Source organism: Coturnix japonica, chromosome 3 (assembly GCF_054131305.1).
Source record: "Coturnix japonica strain WE chromosome 3, WE-NBRP24, whole genome shotgun sequence".
NCBI lineage: Eukaryota > Metazoa > Chordata > Aves > Galliformes > Phasianidae > Coturnix > Coturnix japonica.
Window position 1 is genome coordinate 74,364,517 of NC_140665.1, and position 19,038 is coordinate 74,383,554.

Sequence of the window (19,038 nt, forward strand, 5' to 3'; positions counted from 1 at the left end):
CCAGAAATCTCCCCATAGTGGGTCTCTGTATAACTGCTTTAAGCTTGCTGAAGATAGGCTATATTTTCTGCATCATGTTTTATAGATCCTGACTGTACAAGATTAGTGTTTCCTCCTGAAAGTCATTAGGTAAGGAGAAACTGTGTACATACTAGGGAAACTGAGAATTATTGGTGATGGGTGAATGGTTGGACTGGGTGATCCTCTGAGTCTTTTTCAACTATGGTGATTCTATGATTCTATGAAATGACAGAATTTATCAGAACTAGTTAACCAGATCAGATCAGATTGTTAGAAACAAATATTCAAACTTATCAGATACAGTGCGTGAGGTGCGTACTACATGCATGCCTGAATGTTTTTTGAAGGGCCATGTAAGAACCTGGTGGGTTTTGAGAGTGTAGACAAATCTGCTGAAGACTGGGTTATGGCTACAGGATTATGACTGAACGTTGGATCCTGAAGTTATTCAAGACAAGAGAAAGGATTGGAATGTATCTGCCTTTGGTATTTTGACATTCACAGGCATAAACAAATATGTACAGACGTAGAAATAAAACAACATTAAATATAATAAGTTTTTTGTTTTTTTTTTTATTTGGGAGAGAGAGGGTTAATCTATGTTAGAGGTTGATGTCCAGTAGGAGCTAGGGAACAAGCACAAGTTCTAGGCCTCAGAGCAGTAGCAGTTAACTTGCTTTCTGATTTTCCTCCAGCTACCTCTCCCTGACTGTCTATACATGGTTGAGGTGACAGTATACTTACTATACAGACTGTTTCCAAAGTTCAGTATCAGCAAAGCTGCAGTAAATCTGTTTTCCTGTACAGTTCTCCACCTCTATCCTAAAAAGCCCGTCACCATCAAACATCAAACGCCATGCAAAACAATAACCATGGCACTTCCACCCCAAATACTTTGAAAGGAAATGAGGGTGAATGATAAATCTTTCTTAAGAAGTTATAGACCAGCACTCTAGCTCCATACCTTTTGGTCCCAGCAGAGCTATGAGTAGTGTTCTGTAGGGCATCATGACTGTTGGGCCTTACTACCAGACATTATCAACCACAGGAATCCCCCAGCCAGCCACAGATGCCTGCTAGAAGTAGACTTGTGCTTCCTTAGTCCCCGATGAGGGACAACACCGAGAACACTGGGCTCTTGGACTACTGTGGGAAGTACATTTCAGCTGCTACTGGTACAGAAGTTGCTTTGCCATTGATGAAATCACCATCCTTAAATGAGACACATTTGCTGTTCATGGCACCTGTGTTATCCACAGACATCCTTCTTGGAGAGTAAGACCCTGTGGACGTTGTAACAGAAGGGCTGCTGGGATAAAATGGTGCTCTTATCTACTGATTTTAATATTCCAGAGCCTGTTTGTACTGGCTGGATGCCTTCCCATGTATTCTGCACTTGAAGGAGAAAGTGGCCTCCAAAAAACCCCTCAAAGTCCAAGAGTTGTCATAATATTTTTAATACACTTATAAACTGTAGTGTTTGCTTCTTCACCCACCTGCCCGCTGCCATAAAAACAACAGCAGCAACAATAAAACAGCAACAACAAAAATAGCCATTTCTTATTATGACATTATTTCCTGTTGAGCTAGAAATTTGAATATAGCCTGACATGAGGTTAAATAGCAATAAATAAGTCTATGGAAGGTTAAGGGGTATTTCAGCAGTGAGGATGTGCAGTGATGTTCACAGATGTTATTTATTTTATAGCATCTTTTTCTACATATTGTAGAGAATCAAATAAAAGTAAAAAAAAAACTTGCTAGTTAAATAGAGAATTATATCCACCAAACCATCTGTTTCTATACTGCTATAAATGAGTCGCAGTGAGTCTGGAGGACTCTGTTCTTTAGTGAGGAAATGAAGCAATTCAGGCTTTTATTTTAGAAGATGAAAAGATGAAGAATTGGGGACATACTGCTTCAGTCTTTCTCAAGGCGCTACCTGCCTGCACTCATCCTGAGGTAAATGTTCATTATTCTCATTTCATTTTTTGAAAACGTTATGGATGAAATGCTGCATTGCTCCTCTCTGAATCACACGTAATTGCAGTTATCACCATATATATGCATGAATTCAATCTATTTCAGTGGGGAATTTTTAGGTTTAAGTCTGCATGTTACAGTTTTTGATGGAACAAGAAAAAGAGAGAAAGGATGGAAACAAAATGGAGAGAGAAGGCTTAAAACTTCCTCTAAATGCCATAATAGGACGTAGATTTATTTGGAGGTTCTATAGACAACATTGAGGACATTTATTTCCACAGTACTTTTTACACTTTAAGTAAATATTGCCCTAAGGCAGGAAATAAAATTATTTTTCCTTTTGTTGGTATTTGAGGTAAAATTTATAAATTTTCTAAGTGTCTTTTTATTTTCCCATTTTAAGGATGATATTTCTGTCTCTCAGGCTCTTCAGGCTTCTTATTCATTCACTGTGTGAGAATGCCCCAGCTCAGAAAACATTCATTGACACTGGGACAAGGGCATTTGAGAGGAAGCTTTTTTTCCAGTGAAAAGAATGCAGACACAAACAGTGGATTTTGCAGTTTATCATATAAATCAGATGAAAGCTTTTCTTCCAGGAACATGACAGGCAGAAGAGAGGCTAAAATATGTATATATGTGGTTTTTTTTGTACATGAACATAAACATTACATATGTACAAATACACACAGACATAATATATACATTCAAGTTCTATTCCTCCTTTCACTGGATCAAGGGAAAGTTTATCACGGATTTTATTTTGTACAATAAAGGCACTATTACAGCAACTTAAAAAAAAATACTGAAGCCTTGACAGAAGTTCTTACACATCTGATAAGCCTATTGAGTTCATGGAGCTTCTTCACATGCTTAGAGTTTGGTGTGTGTGTAAATACTTTGCCGCAGCAGGGTCACAAGACCTCAGCTCAGCTCTTGTTAAACTCAGTGGAAAGATTCCTTTTGATTTTAAGAGCAGTTGGATGGATTTGCAGTCCGTCTTTTCTATGCTAATGCAGAGTGAGCCAGCCTTAATGCAAGAACATGTGGTATTTTTTAAAAGTCATAGAGGTTGTGAGCAGTAGCAACTTTCCACTGACAACATTTATCTGGATTGATTAAAAGATATGACTTAAAATGAGTTCCTCGATGGGTAGTTCCAGACAGTGCAGCGAGGAGCTGGGTCTGGTGGGAGGGTGCCAGGGAGCCTGGGAGGATGGCTGAAGGTCATCATTTGGATTTAATGGGGAGGCAGCTGTGCTGTCACACCCCGTGTACACCTGGGAGCGTGGGGGGAACTCCTGCTGTGCAGAGCTGGCGGCAGCTGGGAAGGAAGAGCAGCATTCATCCATCTTGGAGACTGAGACTTGGCACACATTGAGGCCAGATTTCTGGGGAAGAAACAACATGCTGAGAGTTGCTGCAGCAAATGTAAAACAATCCTGTTTTGACCCATTGACATGAAGCCGGCTGAAAAGGCTTTGTTTACACTTGTTTTAAATTACCTTCAGCAAATTATTCTGCTCTAAATTTCTACTGCTCCAGAGTTGATGGGCATCAGTGAAGGAAGTGCAACAAAAAGATGCATCCCTGAGAGACAGGATGCATTCTTCTTTCATATTGAGAGAGCTGGGAGGAATGCAGAGAAGTGAGGCACTACCATTTCACCTTACAATTCCAATCAATATGGAGGAACAAAAAGAGGAAAAATCATTTTATTTCCACCCATTCTATTGGCAACGATAGAAGTAAGAAACAGGGATATTTAGTCTGGCTGATATAAAGAGTATCTGTTCCAGCTGATCTAATGCCATAACTTATTAAGTAGGAATGAATGGCAAACACCTCACTGTACTGCGTCCAAAGTGAGACTTAAAAACACTGAAAATTAGAACGTAGAGGTAGGCAAAGAACAAGAAATGAATCAAAGTGATCTAAAGATGGTTTATAAACATATATCATTAAGAAATCATCTAAGTCTCAGTGAGTTCTTTGAGGTGTATTTTAGATATTTCTCCCTTTTCAGAGGTTGAAGTTCAGCCTTATGTGTTTCTCAGATGTGTATGGCATTCATACAGGATAGTAATTTCCCTCATCCTATCCATAGAGGACTTCAGTTCTGTGTAGGAAACAAAAACAAAAACAAAAACAAAACAGTCTTCTCTTTCTCTAATCAATAACCACTCTTTTCTACTCTATTTTCATTTATAAGAATGTCCTTGGTCTTTCACCCTGCCCTGTCTGTAATTTCATCACTCAAGTACTTCAGCTGTTTCTCAGTGCCTTGTGACAGCCTAGCTCCAATTGATACAGAAATATAAGTTAGTTTCCTCGACAATCTTCCTAAACACTTTGTTTCAGATGGTACAATAACATATAATTTGATTCTTTTTTAGTTCAAGGCTGAAAATGTTCCTTTCATGAGAGTGGAACACAGGAAAGTCAGAAGACAAATGGATGTTGTTTTCCCTTTCCTTCCTGCAATCTTGTAAAACAGAAAACCTAACCCAAAAGGAGCCCAAATCAGAATCACGGAAGACCAGGCACCAAGGGCATCTTTTCCTTGCATACGTATTCATTCCTACCCAACCTCTTCCATCATAGATCCCCAGTACCAAGAGTCAGCATCCAACTTTTGTCCCCACTTGATGCTACATCAAGCCTGCTCCTATCTACAGCCCAGGAGACCCTATTGTTCCATTTCCTAATTATTCCAAGTTTCAATTAGGTTAACTGAAACAATACAAGCTATCTGGAAAACTAACAAACTCAATGTTGTGCAATGTTTGCTTAATTACTGTGGTAAAATTATGCTGTTTATTTTGTTACCCAACTAGAAATGATAGGCTGTTTAAAGTTTAGAAATTTGGCTGATAAGTGGGAAGATAAAAGTAATAGTATTGCTTGCTAGAGAGGGTAATCTAAAACTGTGTGGACTGAAGAACAGCTATGCTACATAATTGTGCTTGGTTGGAAGAGTTCAGCAGTATTATTACCCAGATGTGATGAGGTAATGAGGTACAGTTTCACTTTGAAGAGGCAGACTTTGTTTCTCCCATCCTTTCTTTCCTGGGTGGACATGTTACACATTTTTTCACAAAGGTCTTATACCAAAACAGCTGCAAGTAAATAAATCTCCTTAAATCACTGTGAAGATGGCAGTAGTATTTGATTTGAGCTCCAGGAGCACTGTTCTACAAGGTAGATGGAGTCTCAATGCTGTGAGCAGTTATCCCTCACTCCCTCCACCTTGCTCTGTATCCTCACACTTTGGCAAAATTTCCTGTGGATAGATAAAGAAAAGAAAAAGGAAGTATATTCTGATCAGTATTATTAGGAGTGACAAAAGTAAGATAAGGAAGTTATTTATTCTGGTTGATGTAGAACCGGCATACTCATAGCAAAAATCCTTCAAGTCTGCCCCCAGGACAGCAGGGCAGCTATATGCTGGGTAGCAAACTAGTGAAAGCAATCAAATCCACCCACACATGGGAGCAGATATGACAGCGAGCTAGAGAAGCAACACTATGATCTGCTAAAGTCACTTCATTATGCATTTGGGTTAATGGGGCCTTTTTTTTCTTTTCCCCAACAGTACAGCTGACATCTTTGAGGACAGGCAAACAGTTATTCTATACAGGCACTGAACAAGAAAGGAGCTCCAGCTCCTGGATTGGGAGAAAGGGTGGAGGGGAAAAGTCCATTTCCAGATAAGCATGTTGAAAGGTTGAAAACAGGGGGAGGTCTGCTTTTCTCGTTAGTTTACTTCTTGATAGGGACTCAGCTCTTGGCTGGTTCTGATTCTTGGATGCATCTGTTTAGAATTTGTAGAGCTTTGTGCTCTGCTTTTGCAAATTACAATGTCAAGTGGAGAAAACGGTAAACTATCCCAATGCTCGCAGGAGACAACATCTGTTACTAGCATCTTATATAATCTTTTATTCAATTCTGTCATCAGGAGTCCTCATGATTGCTTTATTGTTGTCAACATGCATGCACATTCATGCGCAAAAAAAAAAAAGCCTGTCTATCTAGTTATCTATCTATCATTACAGAACAGTTTTCTTTATGTTACTGACACTTTGGAAGAATCATGACATGATTTCTCATTTTTCTAATAATAAATCTCACTTTACAAGAAGAAATGCATGCCAAGGACCTTTCTGTTTCAACACTGTTGAAATTCCTTATCTCGTCATCTCTCCGGAACTAAATTTGTTGAAGGATGTGAAAAATAACAGGAGGGGATTCTAGAGGTATGCTGTTCAGAAGAGGCAGGCAAAGAAGTCTGTATTTCCTCTGATAAATGAGAAGGGAGAACAGTCTACAGAAGATATGACTGAGGTACTCAACAAATTCTTTGCCTTGTCTTCACTGATTTCCCATATCCCTCTCATCCTTGAACCTCTACGTGCAGGCTGGGAAAACAAAATTCCACCCATTGTAAGAGCAGAGCAAGTCTGAGACTGCCTCATGAGGATGAATATGTACATGTCTATTGGACCAGATGACATGAACTCCAGGATCCTGAAGGAACTGGTTGATGTGGTTGCTGAGCCACTCTCTGTCATATCTGAAAAATCACAGCTGTTAGGTAAAGTCCCCAGTGACTGAAAAAAGGGAAAAACTGCAAGATCTGCAAGATCAGGAAAATACAGATTGAATTCTCACTTTTGTGCCTGGGAGAATCATGCAGATCCTTCTGGAAGCTGTTTAAGGCATATGTGAGAAGAGGAGGTGATCTGAGACAGCCAGTATGGCTTAACCAAGCACAGATCATACTTGACCAATGATGACAATGGTGGACAAAGGAAGTGCAACTGATATACTCTACCTGGAATTCTACAAGGCCTTTGACATGAACCCACGCCATATGCTCATCTCTAATTGAGTAGATATGTGTTTGAAGGGTGCACTATTTGGTGGATAAATAATTGGTTGAATGGTGGCAGCCAGAGAGTTTTGGTGAATGACTCTATGTCCAGGTGGAGGCTGGTCATAAAAGGTGTCCTGCAGGGTTCCGTCTTGGGACCGGTAATCTTTAACATTTTTCCTGGTGATATAGACAGTAGGATCAAGTGCATCCTCAGCAAGTTAACTGATGACACCAAGCTGAGTGTTGCAGTTGATGCAATAGAAGGAAGGCATGCCATTCAGAAGAACCTGGATATGCTTGAAAAGTGGGCCAGTGAGACCCTAATGAGGTTCAACAAGGCCAGGTGCAAGTGTCTTGGACTGGGGCAATCACAGATGTGTACAGACTAGGGGAAGAACTCCTTCAGAACATCCATACAGAGAAAGGCTTGGAGGGAGTGGTAGAAGAAAAAACTGGACTTGAGCCAGTAGCATGAGCTTGCAACCTTAAAAAGCCAGCAGTATCCCGGGCTGCATCAAAAGGGAAGTGGCCAGCAGGAAGAGGTGATCATCCCCCTTTGTTCTCATGAGGCCCCACCTGGAGTACTGTGTACAAGCCTGGAGCCCCCAGTAGAGAAAGTATGCAGAACTGTTGGAGTAGGTGCACAGGAGGGCCACAAAGCTTATCAGGGGTCTGGAGCACCTCTCATATGAGGAAAGGTTGAGAAAGCTGGACTTGTTTAGCTGAGGACACCTCCTTGCAGCCTTCCAGTATTTGAAGGGAGCTTATAAGCAGGAGAGAGACCAACTTTTTGCACAGGCAGATAGTGATAGGACAGGGGGGAATGTCTTTAAACTAAAAGAGAGGAAATTTAGATATTAGGAAGAAACTCTTTACTCAGAGGTGGTGAGGTACTGGCACAGCTGCCCATAGAAGCTGTAGGTGCCCCATCACTGGAGGTGCTCAAGGCCAGGTAGGATGGAGCCCCGGGCAGCCTGAGCTGTCAGCCCTGCCCCCCACAGCAGAGAGGTGGGATCTATGTGATGTTTAAGGTCTCTTTCAACTCGGGCTACTGTGTGATTCTGTGACTCCATGATTCTGTGCCGATTTTCTGTTCTAAAAATAGTCTTAAATTATCAGAATATTGTGGTTCCCTTTATTACAGTTGCCCATATGCACTTATAAATTTTCAACACTTTTTCTCTACTGTTTTTACTTTATGACATCACAAGACTGACTCTGGATAGTCAGATTTTTCTGTGCTGGCTTTTTTTCACATAGCAACAGGAAAGAAAAGAAATCTTTCCTTATGGAGAGATGGGACTGTAACTATGAAACCATTAAGACTAACAAGAACTATTCAGGGAGAGGTATTGTGCATGAATTTATTCAACTCTCATTTAAACTAAAGTAAAAATTTATATTTGTCTGACTTTGATAAAATGTGATTTCAACTCTTGTTACTGAAGAAGAATATACAAGATCCTCTCACTGGAAGGTTGTGACATTTTTCTATATTAAAGGCAGTGGACTGCAGGATGTATTTTGGTGTAGTTTTAGACACAATCTCTACACTGCATCTCTAGAAAGCAGTCATAAATGCAGTGATTATTGGGATGAGTATTAAAAACACATAGAAGAAAATTAGCTCCTACGAACATGACAGGTTTGTCTGGTTAAACTTTATTTTGGCAAATGTTTCATAAGAGTAATAACATGATCCTAAATTATTTTCATTTTTTTCCTTTCTTCTTTTCCTCTGTAAGACTTCAGAGAGCTCAAAGTATCCTAATTGCTGATAAACTGCATATGATATTCATTTAGAGCCAAGACTTAAGTTTTAAAGTCTCATCCCTAAAGACAATCAATAAAACGAGACTGCTGTTTGCTCTTCCCACTCTGTTTTTAATTATGAAGTTTGTGTGAAAGGCAAGTTCTAATTATGCTGTGCTATATTTCTGAATAATTGTTTCAGTTACATTCTCAGGCATTGTGAATTAATGTTCTGCTGAAATCAATGACACTGTATGACCTGGGAGCAAGATTCTGTTTTTAACATATGTCTGATGCCATCTGAGATGCCTTCAAGTAGCCTGCTCAGCCTCTGGCTGCCCTTGCAGACCTGTACCTGCTTCCCACACTATAGATTCTCTATTATAACTACAACCCAAAGGACACTACACACCTATCACCACTCAGAGTTCCAGCCCTGGCTAATTTATAGGCCTTTGAAACTTGAGAGAAGAAATAAATGTCTTCTGGACCATTTTTGTGGACAGATCTCGCACAGATTTTTTAATTAAACCCACTTGTCCCTTCAGTTTTTATCCATTTCTACCTGACTATCTCTTGTTCTTATTTTAAGAGTGGTGGGAGGGTAAGAGCTGGCAAAAAGCCTGACCTACAGTCATCAGATAATGCCGTCAAGGCTGATGTATTAACTGTCTCAGTTAACCTGTAAGGTTAATAGGGCGATGCTCTTAGCTAACTATGTCATATCCTCATTAATCCAAAATGCTGGAACATAGCAAAGGCTTGGGAATATTTCTCAGTACAGTACAGAGCACATAGTAAGGATTTTCTTGCCTTCAGTGGAGCAAGAATAATTAATAAGTTTTAAAATTGCCATTCATCTTCTCTTCTGCTAATATATTTTCCTAAAGCATTCTCCCATTCTCTATGTAAGACTTAATGTTAGAATTGCCAATATAAGAAGATAGATTTTCATGTATTTTCTGAAGATGGTTAGGACCAGGTGGCTAATATAAAATATGGATAATTAAAAAATGCAAGAACCTCATCAAATAGATGGGAGTTCCTCTGTCTCCTGGGAAATGTTGAAGGTTGGGATAAATTCTGATAAATGATTTCATATCCTTCATTTCATGTACTTTCCTACACTTTTGTAATATTAATATTAATTGCTACAGTACTCATTCTGATATGATTATTCTTTATCTAAATTTTTGGCCCACTGAAATCCTGGAGCAATAAATTCCAAGATCAAATTAGATAACAGGATTTAATTTTTAACTTCCTGATACAGGTGAATGAATCACTGTTTTTATTTCGTATCACAGAGAATAGAAACCTAATTTCTCTGAAGCTTTCTAAGAAGTACAGTTTCAATCTTAGTAGTTGATGCAGTTTGGGATTTTCTTTATTTTAATGATTATTTTCTGACCTTTTTCTCCAAGTCTCCTCAAACTGCAGAATCCACTACTGTGCACCTTATGAATGATAACAACTCATTATGTATTCCACTGCTGTTTTTGACTGACCTGAGCTCCAGTGTATTTTTCTTCTAGTTGTGTGGCTTACAGATTTCCATGAGATGGGTCTTGTATTTGTTCTCAGGTTGGGTTCTGGCATAACTGGGAAAGAACATGCAGAATAATTGCTGGATAATTGTCACCAAACATTGCTGTATGCTTTTTTTGGTCTTCACCAGATGATTTTGTCAAATCCTTAGCGATGTTCAAATATTCATTTATCTAGTTATGTTTGAATGGCAGTATAACTCTGAATTATACAGATATATCAGCATTTGGCAAAGTAAACTGTTTATGAAAGAGTTAATAAATAATGCATGGATAAAATTCTGCCCTTTTCTTACAACTTTTTAAAAGGTAGAAATGGATGCAGGGTATCCATGGGGAGCACAAAAGTATTTCAGGGCTACAGAAGCATGGCAGCAAATCTGGCTTCCAATGGAGTCCAACTGCATGTATTTAAGCACCTGTCTTAATTCATAAGAACCACACCAGAGTGCTTTATTTTCTCCATATTCTACAAATGCTCTATTTAGGCTTAGCAAATATAGTTCAACAAATATTACACAGGGAGACTACTGGAGAACTCCTGCATTTTCAAACCCTGTTCTCTGCTATCACAGTAAGTACCTTTTCATCCTGGTAATTAATGGCTCAAGCTCAAAACCAAAGTAGCTTTCTACCAGTTTTCATTAATTGTATAGAGTATCACCCTAGTAGAAAAAACAAATTTGTCTCTGCTTCCGTACATTTCTTTCTTTACAGCCAGTTTTTACCCATTTACTGTCATGAGTGTGTTGTAGATGAGCTGAGATTACTCCTGTGAGGCCCTTGTTTACCTTTTGGCACTGACAGACAGCAGCCCTTAACTTCCAATTTAACCTCCTGCAAATGGATAAAATAATTTCTACGATCTTCTCCCATTCAACAGACCCTTCATTTTTTTTTTCAGACATCTCAGTAGCCAGCTCTGCACCAGCCACAGATTGTACTCCTTCTTTCTAAACATGAAATGAAGTTTCAAGGGGAGTTTAGACAATTCATTAACTGAAATGTCCCTTCAGGCACATACTGGGCTTGTGTGTAGCTTTATTTTGTGTGTTTTTATTTTGTTTTGTTATGTTTGCCTTATTCAATAGCACTAAGCTGTCCTGAGAATAAGCAATGTATTTTTTGTCACTGCCATTTCAGAGAATCAGTTCAGGGTGCAGCTTGCACTTCATCCATTTCTGCTTACTTTGCTCACTTTTTCAAAAGAAAAAATTGAATTCCTTCTGTATTATATTCATACAGATCTTTTCCTAATGATATTTCCTAAGTTTGGGTAATTTAAAAATTGCATTGAGCTTCCTCACCAATGAAAACACTATAGAAAACTGATCCCCATTTACATTATTTCTGAGTATTAAATACATACCTCTCACAGTTTCCTGTGTATTCTTTAGGCAAGAGGAGTGCACAGTGATGTGCCTAGTCAAAAAAAAAAAGAACGCTAAAGATATAGCACTCCACACTGACACCACTGTCAATGCAAATGGCTTGTCAGTGTCAGTGGTGTCTGAGTCATGAGCAGCTGTTCTGAAAACCATCAGAATCACTAAGCAGGATATTAATACTACTAATTTTCTGCTTTTCATTCAGCATCTGAATGAGCCCTGTTGTAAACATAAGAACACTGAAGGAAGCTAAGAAGGGTATTTTTCCCAGAGCAGTGGATCATTAAGGAAATACAGGCAGCATTAGTGACTATTGGGTATGCCCATCAGCCTTCTGAGCCTCGTGACTGCAGATGAGAATACACATGCATGGATTTGAACACAACAACAACAACAACAACAACAACAAAAGATACTTACTAAAAATAAAACTGCTTGTTGTCTCAGGAAGAGGAGTTAAATCACCCTAATTCAAGAGATGCAGCCATGCCTCTCCTACTTGATCAAAGATTATTTACCAGCAAGAAGGTAAGCAAATTGGATGGTCGGAAATGGTTGCTTGCTCATTCAAGAATGCTTTCCTTGGGAAACCTTTGACCCTGCCCCCAGATAACCCTCCCTGTGCTTCAGTGTTAATCCCTACTTCTGTACAGCCAGAGAACAGTCTGCATCCTAGTGTCTTCCTGAAAGAGCTTTACCCCAACTTTATAACATGGCTTCCCCAAGAATTGACCATGCAGCAAGCTGAAGACCTTCCTCACAGTCCCTGAGTTACTGTAGCACCACCAAAATGTTCTTAATATGTTTTCATAATTATTTGCAAAGTAGTCTGCACAAACTCTGAATTTTCTACCAGGTATTTCTATTTAGTCTAGCTGTGAAAAGGAAAGACTTTCAGCCAAGAAAGAAAAAGAATGTGATCTGTGAACATTAAACTATGAATATTCAAGGATGTTGCTTAGTAAGACTCTAAAAGATATATTCTGCTCATTCATTTATCTACCCATTCATCAGATTGTCAGATACAAAGAATTTATAATGAATTTTTGTCAGGCTCAGCCATTTTCTCCATCCTTTGTGAATTACCTGGAAATGAATGATGGCTCATACAACAGGTGCTCTCTTGCTGTTTCTAAGTGAAGGTTGGCGTCCTCCTGAGTACATGGATTATTTTTAAACAGCAAATTCCAAACACTACTGACAGCACTAATTCAAATGCAAAACCGGAGAATGTGACTGGTCCTACTTACGGGAATAAAGTCATCATGGTTTCAGTTTCTCTTACAAATTTATCTTTCTCCTCACACAGGTGTCACACAGGTCACAACATGTGGCTTATTTCCAGTTATTTTGAGCTGAGAAAATGAAAACTTGCATTCTTCCTAATGAATAGTGTCATGTGGTGGCTATACTTTGGGAGGTGAATGCAAAGATTTGCAGGGAAAGGTATCTGCAGAAAAAAGAATGAGATTCTAGGAAATATGGGAATTGACTCACTCCGCCAGCTTCTCTTCCAAAGAGAAGGGCTTTAAAGAGAAAGAGGTCCTTGGAAATCCCAGGATGTGGGTTTTTTAATGAAGAGTTTGTGATTAGGGAAACACTGGATGTGGGAAAAAACTCCTGACTTTGACAGTGAGCTTCCAATACATTTTGGTTGACCAGTCCTCTAATGGGCATGTGCATATCTTGATTTGAGGAAACACTAGGAGCTGGATATACCCTGATCCTGCTTCAGTGATCAGTATTTATTACCTTCATTAAGTGCTGAGCTCAGTAAGACCAGGGCAGTGCCTTGGTTATTAATGATATGAATTGTTCCATTCAGAGAAAGAGTAGAAGAATTCTTTACTCTTTTTTCATGGAACAAAAAAAAAAAAAAAAAAAAAAAAATCGGTGTATCATGTGATACACAGATTTCCAACCAATAAAGATTGGACAATATCTGGTTTCCTTCCCAAATGAAAGAAGAATTAGATATATTGCCTACTTAGCAGGACTAATATTTATTTTCATCTAACCAGATCGATACCATTTACATGTCTACGTACAGGTCAGGAAAACAATCACATGTATAATCAAACTCATTCTATTTGTCATCTTTTGTTTGAGTTGTCCAAAGAGTACAGGCTGGTGGGTGTTCAAGGCTGTTCTTACTTCTGTAGGCAACAGATTCCTCACTTCTGCAGTGACCATCTGAACTGAGTTTAAATCTGCTAGTGCAGACACTCTGGGAGCCCAGTGGCGACTGAATGGGCTGAGGGACAAACACAGCCCTGCTTTCGGTTTTCCCATGATCAGTGCTATAGTCACATGCTTTCTGCAAGCTTAACAGCATTGCATTATGAATGGAAAATAGAGTGTTTTTTTTCTATCTCCAGTAGTAATTTTTATATGTTTTACAGTAAGTCTCTTCCTGGTTACCATCTCATAATAGGTAGCTGATACGTCAGCATACCAGTGTAAGTCTCTCTATCGCTTATCCAAGCCTAACAGCACATTCCTTGTGACATAAGCAGCCTAGTGAGTCATGCACCGAGATACCAACAATGTGTTCTTATATCCTGGAGATCAGAAAAGCCCTACGCAGAAGACTTGGCTTGTTTTTCCTATCTTGTTATGGAAACTACAGGCTCTAATAGCATTAAACAACTATAAATGAAGTCTTTCTGCTTCTTATCAGAAGATAAACTGCCTGTTTAAAAAAGGAGTTGCCAAGCCTGAGAAAGCCTCTTAGAGACCATAGAGTGCTGATTGCAGCTTTCTGGGGAGAGATTTTGTACACAAAATATTTTAATATTGTCATAGAGAACACCTGTGCTCCTTTTCTGGGTGAGAGTCCATCTGACACATCTGAAGCTTCAGATAAGTAGTGCTGCAGATTCTTGCACTTTTGCCATAATAGAGCTGTAGATAATGACAAGTATCAATAGCCTGTTTACAACTTTAGTCCTAGATAAAACACATCAAGTCATTTTACTGAAGGCATTTATCAAAGCACTGCTTTCCTACAATTCTCATTTATTTGAACAGCTTCTTACACATCCCCCTCCAGCAAGTATGTAGGTTTATGACTTTCTCCTGCTTGCCCCTTTGATCTCCCTGATAACTTTTCCATCAGAGTGAAACGTAGAGCTCTGTTCAGATACTCTTCCATAACATGCAGAAATGGAAGAGGCGTTAGGGCGTCTTCTAAGGCAGGCTGGAATAGTTCCACCCCAAAAATATTTCAGAGGGAAAAACAGGGGGAAGAAAACTTGAATGTTAGGTGTTAAGGACAACTGGCTGCCCCTCAAAATACTTGATGGTTTACTTGAGAAAATAATATCTTGCTTCTCCAAAAATGGGCTAAATATCTTATAAAAACAGGCTCACTCAGGAGATGTCTGGAATTTTCTACTTCACATGAAAAAAAGAAAATAGCCAAGAACCCTTCATATGGCATTTCAGTATTCCTGCTGTTATTCTCAGCCAGAAAGGGAAAGGGCAGGGTCATGCACAAATAAAAAATTACAAGAGCAATATAGCAAGAGCACACTGGATCACACAGATGTGATTTAAACATCAGAAGTTTCAGGACGGTAGTAGAAATTGAATTTGGATATTACCTGAACTGCTGATGTGCTCCATCTCTCACTGTATGGCCCTGGAGCAGGGACCCACTGGAGACTGTGAAAGAAGGAGGAGAAGGAGGTGCTCTGTTTGTGTGGGTGTCTCCATGGCAATATGGGTAAGAAGTTGTTTGGTTTCCTTTTCTCAAGAGATCTGCCAGATCACTCCTCTTCATAGGGCGGGTTGGTAGAAGGAATTGGGCTGGCATTCCTGCATGAAATTTAGCCTTGCTGCAGATTCAGGTACTCACTTAGCTAGCTGTAGGGGCCATTCAAGTATGTTATTAATACCTCTGACTGATAAACGTCTAGTGAAATTTTCTACTAATGTTTTAAACTCTCAGTTGTCTCAGTCCACTGTGCTCTTAGCTTGTACTTTCTAGTTCTTGTGATACATTTGATTATAGCTCTGGTGTTACGTAAACATATATTTTTTACACTGGTTTCTGGATCTGAAAATCAATTGTAGGCCCCATAGTGTTCCTATGTGCTGTCTCCTCTATATCTGGGACTGGAGATATTTGTCAGTCTTGAGTCTCAGGTACCCTGCTAATGACAGCTATGTTTAGGCCTGTGGATGTGCATGTATCCTGCCCCAAAAGGTATATCTCAGGGACACAAATGGACAGGGCTGGCTGTAGGCTCATACCCATCTCTCAGCACAATTTTGAAGAGCCAAAAAAAAGCCAAAAGAAACCTCCCAGCCTTCTCTCATCCTCCAGCTGCAGGATACAATCATAAACATGGTGATGATATACAGCAGTGCAGTGTTCTTACAAAAAGTGGGGTCATACTAGGGTATTTGTAGTTTATTCATGCACTCAGCCGGAACAGCCAATGGAGTAAGGCTACTTTCAGTGCAGCTATGCTCCTGCTGTAACCCTGTTTTGTTTCAGAGGCTGCTGAGGCTTTCTGGGCTCCTGAGGTGGGTACATGTCTGCTCCCAACATTTCAGCTCTCACACCGGAACTGCTGGTTGCACGAACATGTGCTAAGCACAAAGCTGCAGCACAATGAATAGCTGGGATTAATCAAGGATGTTAATGTAGGAATATGCTGGCTTTTCAAGCTGGCTTATGTAGCTGAGACCTTCCTTATACATCTCTTCTTTTATGATAGTGAAAATAATTTGGGTCTGACTAGATGCCTAGTGATATCAGCTGAAATCTTTATAGAGGTTTCAGCATCAGTGAAGCACTGTATGGGAGAGAAGGAAAAGAATTAAAAATACTAGGTAATATTTATCTGATAGGCTTTAAGTGCCTGAAATCTAGAGGCTGGGTGTGTGAGATGGCTAAGGGATAAGCAGCACCTCCTCCTCATGCTTTGAATGATGGCATTATACCCTTTGATGGCAAAGAGCACGTGAGAAACAATAAAAGCATAATTACATCTGGCATTTATTTTTTCCTTAATGCCTGATGCACAACACTGAATAGTACAACAAAACACTGAACCAACTGTGAGAAAATCCTGCAGATCATTAGCTCAAAAAACCAGACCAATGAGCTAGCAACCAGCTGTTTACAGAGAACATCCTAGTTTCAGCATTTTGAAGTATGCTTTGGCTGCTCACAGAGAGAACATTTAATTAATTATCAGCATTTTTTCGCATGAAGAGGCTTTTTATAGATCTTTTTACTAGTAAGTTAAAATTCCTCTCACAGTTGTGAGAGAGTAGTAACAGAGGAAATATTAGTTTGTCAGAATCATATCCATTACATTTAGATTAGCAAACCTAACTTTAGTGGGGTATTTTGTTGTTGTTGTGTTTCCCCTGTAATTGTTTTCTCCAGACACTGTTCGTGGGTTTGTTTTTGTTTTAGTTTTTTTTTTTTTGTTTGTTTGTTTTTCCACCTCAGTCCAATTGTTAATAAGTGGAGGGTGAGAAATCCTAAGTTATTTAGAGTATTAGAGACAGTCCTTCAGTCTTTTTTTCTTTTTTTTTTTTTCACACAGAGGGTAGTGATGCACTGAAACAGGTTGTCCAAGGAGGTTGCTGATGCCCTATTCCTGGAGGCACTCAAGGTCAGACTGGATGTCTGGTGGTTGGCAACCCTGCACACAGCAGGGAGGTTGAAACTAGAAGATCTTTGAGGTCCTTTTCAACCCAGGCCATTCTATGATTCCATTATATGACTCTTTCACTGTGTCTTTGGCCATAATCAGGTTCTTTTTTACTGCTATCTTGTGAACAATCATTTGTGTGATGAATTGGAAGAAGCATCATTGACCTAATGAATGATCAGGGCATGTTTGTACTACATGCATTGTTAACATGTAGCAAAACCGTATTCCCATCCCTGAATAAACTGCACCTAAAGATTATGCACATTTCCATAAGGTGTAACTTTATTATAGAATATAGTGCCGCTGACATCAATAGGATTACTTGCTGCCATGATAGTTACCTGTGAAGATATGTAAATGATTTAGGATTTGCAAACACAGAATAGGATCTGGTTTGAACATCTAAGTCACTGTATTTATTGAGTGGAGCCTGCTAAGTTAGGCTTGGTTTGCCCAGCTTGGTTTGATGAGTAAATTGCATCTCTTTTTTGGAGAACCAGTCTGTTGCCCTTTGGAATTTCACCTCTGAATTTTCAGACATGTGGTTCTTGCTCATTCTGCACCTCGGCCTGGCTTGTAAGCAAATTGCTTTTTATCAGCTTGGCTCAGCATCAGAACAAATTACATTAATTCTTCTAAGGATCTGTGAAAGAAGTGATGTTTGGCTATCTGAACCAATGATGACCATAAAATAAGGTAGCTAGACAGACAAAACTATGCAATCAATTATTACATACACATGCGATAATGTGTCCTTTTATTGTATATGTTCCTTTCAAAGTCTAAAATAACAAGGTCACACATATCTTGCTGTATAAGTGTTAAAGAACCACTGATTTTATTTGACTATATTGCACTAAGTAGGTATAGCCATCTTACTGAAAATGTTATCAGACCATTTCTGAGATGTATCTAGTTTAAGCATAGGGGCTGTCTCATTTTTGAAGTTGTGAGTAGCTCCCACTAAATAAGACCTAGACCAAACTTTTTCTTTTCCAATAAATGATTTTCTGGGTTAAATATACTTTGTATATGGAAGTTAGGCATCCGATTTAATTGGATTTTTCTTTTAATGCAACTTGGCATTTTACAATAATTTTTAAGATATAAGACATTGAAATACTGAAATCAAGTTGGATATAATATAATAACATAAAAAGTATCAAGTATGCTTACAGGAAAGTTATGGGTGGACTTCGTGAAGTGTAATAGAAGAATAAGATGTATTTTTAAATTAGTCTTTGAATTGGAAATAGAGGCAGCCTTTAATGCACACGAGAGAAAGATAACATGAAAAAAAAATGCTATTTTTCTCCTTCTTAATAAATCTTGCTTCACAGATGCCCGTGCATAAGAGTCTATTTCTAACTCTCAGTGGAGCAGTGAAGCATATACTGTGTACTGAGATGCCATATTCCCATGCCCAATTCTCCATATATAGCTGCTGTGCTGTACTGTTGTATTGCAGCTTCCAGTTGTAGGGTTTAACTTGCACTTTCTTGGCAGGATTGCCTTGGCAGAGAACTGTCCTGATGGTAAACACTCATGCACTAACTTCTCAGTGGCAGCCTTCTTCCCACTGGGCCCCATGGAAGTTGAACATTGACCAAACTTGGTGAAAGAAAAATCGTGGGCAATGAATCTTCAGCCATATATATATATTTTTCTTTTCTTTTCTTTTCTTTTCTTTTCTTTTCTTTTCTTTTCTTTTCTTTTCTTTTCTTTTCTTTTCTTTTCTTTTCTTTTCTTTTCTTTTCCTTCCTTTCTTTCTTTCTTTCTTTCTTTCTTTCTTT

The 19,038-nt window shown here is 39.0% G+C and overlaps 1 long non-coding RNA gene across 3 annotated transcripts; it reads right to left on the minus strand.

Annotated features, from left to right (window-relative positions):
- Window positions 1–1,462: 1,462 nt before the first annotated feature.
- On the minus strand, window positions 1,463–15,290 carry LOC146761499 (uncharacterized). Of its 3 annotated transcripts, XR_014944189.1 has the most exons (4): window positions 15,173–15,290; window positions 11,549–11,601; window positions 10,141–10,233; window positions 3,270–3,395 (listed from the first exon to the last, which is right to left on the minus strand). It is a non-coding gene; the product is annotated as an uncharacterized LOC146761499 (long non-coding RNA). The 3 variants fall into 3 exon arrangements; XR_014944190.1 differs by lacking the exon at window positions 11,549–11,601 and having other exon boundaries at window positions 1,463–3,395; window positions 15,173–15,280; XR_014944191.1 differs by lacking the exons at window positions 10,141–10,233; window positions 11,549–11,601 and having other exon boundaries at window positions 1,463–3,395; window positions 15,173–15,275.
- Between the last annotated feature and the right edge of the window lie 3,748 nt (window positions 15,291–19,038).